General features: G+C 46.4%; 1 pseudogene; it reads right to left on the bottom strand.

Moving 5' to 3' along the window:
* Nucleotides 1-1,461: 1,461 nt before the first annotated feature.
* Nucleotides 1,462-1,762, bottom strand: LOC143412153 (small nuclear ribonucleoprotein E pseudogene; annotated as a pseudogene).
* Between the last annotated feature and the right edge of the window lie 5,551 nt (nucleotides 1,763-7,313).

The following is a 7,313-nucleotide window of genomic DNA, read 5'->3' as shown; positions in this document are numbered from 1 at the left end:
ATCCATCTTACCCCCCGTCACCCCCTCCCCTTTATCCTATCTAAAGTTCTTCCATTCATCCCATGCTCCCCCTGCCATCCTCATTATGAATCAACATCCTTATATCAGCGAAAACATTCAGCATTTGGTTTTTCAGGATTGGCTTACACAGTTTCTTTGTCCATTCATCTATAGAAGGGCCATTGTGAATTGGACTACTGTAAACATTGATGTTACTATAGTATGCTGATTTTAAATCCTTTGAGTATAGACTAAGGAGTGGGATAGCTGGGTCAAATGGTTGTTCCATTTCAAGTTTTCTAAGGTATCTCCACACTGCTTTCCAGACTGGTTGCATCAATTTGCAGTCCCACCAGCAATGTTTATCTTTTTCCCCACATCCTTACCAACACTGTTGGTGACTGGAACTGACCTGTGTCACTTGGATTCAAAAGTTGAAGCCCTCAGATGTTTCTGGACTGGTGGCTACTCAATCAAAGTAGGAAATTGAAAAATGTAGATACTCTAGTTGTTTGATTTTTGGTATACACTTATTTTCATATATGTTTTAGTTTTCAGCACACACAACATCTTTGTTTGTATGTGGTGCTGAGGATCGAACCCAGGCCGCACGCATGCCAGGCGAGCGCACTACCTCTTGAGCCACATCCCCAGCCCATTTTTCTAATCTTTTCATGTAGGGCTGTGCCATTCCTTAGACTTCTGCTAACTGGAGTCTTCTACATATACATTTATGGTTGTAAGTTTTGTCTGTAAAATGGCATGATTGATGAAAGCAATCTGAATAGAGAATACCCATGAGTTTTTATACCTTACTTTGGTTTTCCAAGTTCTCCCTTACCTAATTTGACAGTGTCTCAAGAGTGTAAAGTATAGAAACCACATAATCACAGACTTAACTGCCTAGTAGCTATGGGCATCAGTCAATATGTGTTAGCTAACAGTAGTTAAAACTTGGCTAAGAACCATTAATTTCCGTATTCCAATGTAATTTTTTTTGTTTTGTTTTTTTATTTCCCTTGACAGAAATAATATGCAATGGGAGAAGGAAGACAGCTTGAGCTAAGCTAAGCCCTCCCACCCCATTTATATTAATACTGCCTAACTTTTTTTTAATATTTATTTTTTAGTTGTAATTGGACACAGTACCTTTATTTCACTTATTTATTTTTATGTGGTGCTGAGGATCGAACCCAGGGTCTCGCATGTGCAAGGCTAGAGCTCTACCGCTGAGCCACAGCCCAGCCCTGCTTAACTTTTAACATACGATCTGAATCTTCCAGAGGTCTCCAGGCAGTCCTGATTAAGCCCCATGTATCATCAGTTTGTTGTTGTTGTTGTTGTTGTTGTTTTAATAAAAAGAGTCCCACAGCATTTATTTTCATCTGGTAATAACATAGGTCATCAAAACAATGTGAACTAATGCTTTAGAACTATATTCCAGGCAAAGACAGCTAAATTAAAAAAAAATTATTGCTTTCTCTGTAATTTCTCACTTCATTGATCATTTCTAGTTGGAGACACTTTGTAGCAGAGTAATATTATCTCCTTTTAGCATGATCCGACCCAGCTGTTTTCTTGACTTTGTTTTAGAATGAATCTCTTCTGCATCATCTAATACAAGGTCCATGTATTCATTGAAACCAATAATGCAGCCCTCTATCTGCATATTCATTTGCTCATAGAGCCACACCTGAATCTGGGATCTATTTTGCAAGTATCTGAAGATGAGATTCTGTGCCACAGCAGTTAAGGACGAAATCCATCAATAGCACAGGCTCTGCTCCCTGAAACTGAGGATCAACCCAACCCTCATCCCAACTTTGGTTTCTGAAGGCGAGCTCTGGGGCCTACTGCAAGAAGGGCCAAACTGGGCCTTCCCTGGGGGGTAGTGGTGGGCAGAATCATGCTCCAGGAATCTCCTGGCTGCTGACACCTTCCTCCTGCCCCAGACCATGAACTCTCTATCCACTCCGTATCCACCTAACCTTGTCTCCCCTCCTCTCCCCCTGCCATTCCTGCACTTTTCCCACAGGGGCGGCCCGAGCCCACCTCCCGCCAGTTTTCAACCACCAGTTTTTTATATATATATAATTTTTAGACATTGATGAAACTTTAGTTTATTCACTTATTTCACACATGCTAGGCAAGAGCTCTACAACTGAGCCACAACCTCAGCCCTCCAGTTTTTGATACTAGCTAATAAGTCCAGGAGTTATACACAAATTGGGGTCTTAACTGGTTTTATGAGCCCAGTAGTTCCTCATCTGAACTGAAAAGAGTCCAAAATGCATTACTCTTTTTTTTTTTTTTTTTTTGGTATGGGGGATTGAACTCAGGGGCATTCAACCACTGAGCCATACCCCGAGCCCTATTTTGTATTTTACTCAGAGGCAGTATCTCACTTTTGCTGAGGGTGGCTTTGAACCCTCAATCCTGTCTCAACCTCCAGAGCTGCTGGGGTTACAGGCATGTGCCACTGCACCCATCCCAAAATGCATTACTCTTTAGTGAAGAATACAGTGAGGGAATTTCATTAAGTAGAGCCTGTGGGCCCTGAGGGTAGTGTCAGTTCCAAGGACAGAACAAGAGGTACTCCAGCTCTCTGGAGTTAGATTTGCCAAGAAGCAAAATGTTCAGTTGTTCATTTCAGACACTTGTGTGTAGAATGGTATCTGGCTTGCTTTAGTCACTAGTTTTCAAATTGGAGATACACCATTCCATTTCACTTTAAAATTTTGCTCAACTAAAGAATTCAGTGGCTTTAGAACAAATTGCTAATGTGAATAAAGCTAGTGGTTTTAGGGAGGCAGCCCTATTAGGGCCTTCGCTAAGCGAATGGGAAGAATGCTGCTGCCCCCAGAGTGTAGGTGCCCAGCTCGGATCTGCTGGTGATGCCTGCCAAAGGGCTTGCGCAAGCCTTGGATTTCTATAACCTGGGAATATAACTGGGTGTTGGGAAGTTTCCTGTGGCTCAGTTGCCACAGTGGAAAGCTTCAGGGCAAGACAGAATTACTACTGAACTGTCACTCACCCCCATCTCTACCCCCAGCAGCCGACAGGGCACGATTAAGGCACTGGGAGTGTTTGCCTTCTTTCCAATGTACATTGTAATGTAACTAGGAGGGCTGGAGCGTGTGGCCCGGTGTGGAGCACTTTCCTGGCACGTTCTAAGCATTTCCAGGCCTTGGGTTCAATCCTAAGCACTGAAGGGGGTGGAATATGACATGCAGTCAGGAAGCACGAGATGGCTTCTGAGAACGCCTCCCACAGGAGGTGGCCACATTTTTATCTAGGGGACAAAGCACGGGGCAGGCATTTTTGCTGGGTCCTAAATATTCAAAGCCAAAAAACCATGATCCACCCTTCTAGGAGCTCATGGTTGAATTAAAGAGACAGAAGAGCAAAGTGATAAGACAGTAGCATTACCTTTTGTGGTCAGTCTTGGTAGTTTGGGTTCCTAAAGGGAACAGGGCCTGGCCACTAATGCCTGACGACTGAGCCTGTTCTCCCTAAGTTCACACCCCTCACTACAAAGGCTTTCTCCCAAGTTTGTGTCAGCCAGAGATCTCAGGAAACTGGAGCCCGCGTAGATGCTGCAGTCACCGTGTGCTTCCCCAGCTGTTCCTGCATTAAAGGAGCAAACACCTGGAAACCACGGAGCCAAGTGCTGCCCTGGGGGACACATGCCAGCTTCCCTCACCTTCCCATGCCCAGCAGCGCACAGAAGGCAAGAGGAAGCTTTGGTCCAGGCAGTCTGAGTCGCCATCACAAGCGCTTCCGACTGAATAAACCGCGGTGAGAGCGCTGGGCTTGCAGGTGCCTGGTGAACGACTAAGGAGAAAGCACTCAGCCCCTACCTAGAAGGATGTTTCTCTGTCTCAGGAGGTTTAAAAACATACATGGGCTGCGGCTGGGGCTCAAGGGTAGAGCTCTCTCCTAGCACACGTGAGGGTTTGATCCTCAGCACCACATAAAAATAAATAAATAAAGGTATTGTGTCCAACTACAACTAAAAACTATTTAAAAAACAAAAAAACATGAACCATGCCTGGGCCACGGTGTGGTACAATGGTAAAGCACTTGCCTGGCATGCGGGAGGCTGAGGTGGGTCTGCAGCACTGCCCAACAAAAGCCTGCCATGCCTGGTGTCCGGAAATGTGATGAACTCAACTGCCTGGCTAACTGCAGAGCTCTTCAGGGCCCCGGATCCCCTAGAGTTAAATAGGGGCTGCAAACATGAGATGTACATTACCGTTTCTCTTTCCCACGTCAAATTATACTGAGGGGTCAAGGTTCCCTAGATGCATTTCACAGTAAAATAAAATCCATCTCTGTGTTGAGGGACCACATAAGATTTAACTTCAGAAGTGATTCGCAAAAAAAAAAAAAAAAAAGTTTGAGACCATTAACACCCTTTTCTGTTTTTGATTCTTTTCTAAATGCTGGCTTATACCCAAATTTAACTCTGGGTTGTCCCTGACCATTTTTTTTTTTCTATAAACACCTACACATCTCTGATGTTTCCTGAACCTCCCTCCATGTGAGTTGAAGATAGGATGGCGTTCCTTAACCACAGATAGTGGTTTATGCTTTTGTCTTAGGTTCCACAAGATTCTGCAGAAGAGATGTGACCTGCCCTTGGGATCCACTCTTGTGGAGGAGTAAAACGAATGGGCAGAGGGAGCAGTTATATTGAGATGCCCAAGCAGCAGAGGCCTCTGTCTCAAAGAGAAATTTCTAGAGAAATGATGGCCCTCCGAATCATCAGGCCTTGAAAAGGGGACTTCGGCTCTCACGTCCAGTTATTGCCCTGGGGTGGGAGAGGAGGGAATTGCCAGGGGCAATCTGAGCTAATACTCCCAGCAGTTGGAAAAAGCAAGTTCTTGGTTCAAAATGAGTACCCACTCTCCACTGCGCTCCTCCCTTGACTGCTCAGACATGCCGGCTTCCTGGGATAAGGTTTGGCAGTAGCTGCTCCATTGGTTGCTCTCACCTGATAAAGTAGGTAAAGGCAAACCTGCCATTGCAACTGTCGCTAGGCCACACAGTCGATACTCCCTCCTGCTCATTCTAGATGTCCCTCACCCTCAGCCAGCACCTCTTGACTAGCAGGCTGACCCAGTTCTGCCCTGGCTCCAAGTAAGGCCTGAGGCCCTGAGGTCAATGCGTTCTCTAGATCCTCTGTATAAAAGCTATCTCCCAACCACTGGAGCCAGGTCCTTCTGCTTTATAACTTCTTCCCTTCCCTGTTGATCTCTTGGCAAGATAAGGCCCAGGTGACCAGGAAGAAGCAATAGCTCCTTCCTCCTTTGCCTCTGATGGTTATCTTTCCTCTGTGAACAAGAGCCCCAACTCAATGCCCAGAGTTGGCAAGGATGAAAGACGTTTCCTGAGGGAGTAAGATGCTTAATTCCACCCTTGGTTCTTGGAAGGGCAATCCGTTATTAATTATCTGTTGCTGTGTAACAAATAACCCCAAAACGATAGTTCCTGCCAGCATCTCAGTGTCTTTTGTGGGCCCAGCCAAGAGTATATGCAGCTCAGCTGGTGCTTAGGGCTCAAGGCTCTCCAGATGGATTTCATTGTCCAGCTGTTGACCAAGTCTGCGGTCTCATTGTAAGGCTCAAATGGGGGAAATTGTCCTCCAATGTCACCATATGCTTGTGGCTCAGTAGTGTTAGGTCGGTGTGAGGTGGCTAAGGGAACAAAGCACCAAGCTACCTACGCACGAAAAAACCACCAATCAGGCTCTGGCAGACAAGCAGTGATGGTGCCTGTCAATCAGTGAGGTCTCCTAACCAATCCCAGGAGGACAAGGGACTCTAAAAACCTCCCTTTCCTGGCCCAAGCCCTCCCTTCCTGCCCTAAGCCCAATAAAATTCCAATCCGGCCGAGCCTAGGTGTGATTCCCCCTGAGCCCCTCTGGGAGCGAATCTCAATAAAGCCTCCTTCAGCTGCCTCATCTGCCTCCTTTGGATCACCGCTGCCTGACCTTACAAGTAGCTCTCCACACGTGACTGCATGGGGCTGCCTGGCATTCTAGCAGCTGGATTCCAATCGAGACACCCGAGACAGAAGTCCCAGTGTTTAGTAACTTAGTGTCAGAAGTGACATCCTATCACTTCTGCCTTATTCAGTTCCTTAGTTGGCAGTCGGCGACTCCCCACGCGAGGAGATGATGCAGATATGAATGACAGAAGGCAAGAGACTTAGAGACTGCCTCCACTCCATCTTTACAGGGTGTCATTCCAAGTCGGCGTCTCCATCTTCAAAGGCCATATCAATATGCCATCAGGTTGGCAGCTAGATAGTACAGAATGGCGATAGGCCCACTGGGTCGGTCCCTTGGTAATGTATAACTAACTACCACATCTTTTTTGATGTGATATATGTTCCTTGGTCCAGTGAGATATCATGCAGGATCCCGTGAGGACAGGACACTGTGAGCCTTTTTCTAGTGCTGCAGGCTGAGGTAGGTCCTGCCCTATTACGTAGGGCTAATGTATGTAACCCATGTGTCAAATACATGTCAAGTTTCTGCTCATGAGTTTGCATATGTTCTTACCTTGGGCTACTTCTCTGCCCACACGAAGCAGATGACCAAATGTGCAACCTGAAACTGACTTAGGAACTTGACCTTGTTGCTTTTGTTCAAGGCCAACCTGAGAACTGGAGAAGCTGTCCAATTCTGGCTTGCACCCACACACTGAGTCTCTCCCTTCTCTTTAAGCTGACTCTAAGAGACCCCGATGAGCTGGGGGGCAGATGCTTGCTCAAGAGCAGTAGGGACATGGGAGTCTCCAGCCCTCCTTATGCACAGTCTTGGGAATCTAACAGAATCATGCAAAATGGGCTGTGCTGGCTGCTCTGTCGCTGCCCACCCCAGGTTCAGATGACCTGTTCAGGAACCCTGCCTAAAGCTCCGTCAGCAGATGGACTTGCCCATAGTCTCCCTGTTGGCACTTTTCACAACACACCTTTTCCATCATCAAAACCTCCGACAGCCTGTCCTCTAGTTAACCTCCAGCAAGTGGACAAGTGGCCCCACGGTCTGGACCTGGGTGGTCATTTCCTGCTCTAGAACCTGCTCCAGGTTAGCATACTTTTGTGTCACTCAGTATATGGGTTGGCACATAATTCACAAGCAGGAAAATGCTACCTCCAAATCCAAAGAGGCCCACCAGGAATTGTGCTTCCTTCTCACAGGTAGAGGTACAAGGGACAGTCTGTTGAGATGGAGCATCATGCCCCAACTACTGGATCCCTAAAAGGTCACTTGGGGACACCTCCACACTAATTTGCTCTAACAG

This window comes from Callospermophilus lateralis, chromosome 13 (assembly GCF_048772815.1).
Source record: "Callospermophilus lateralis isolate mCalLat2 chromosome 13, mCalLat2.hap1, whole genome shotgun sequence".
NCBI lineage: Eukaryota > Metazoa > Chordata > Mammalia > Rodentia > Sciuridae > Callospermophilus > Callospermophilus lateralis.
Note: the sequence above shows the minus strand (reverse complement) of the source record. Positions and strands in the feature narration are given on the sequence as shown.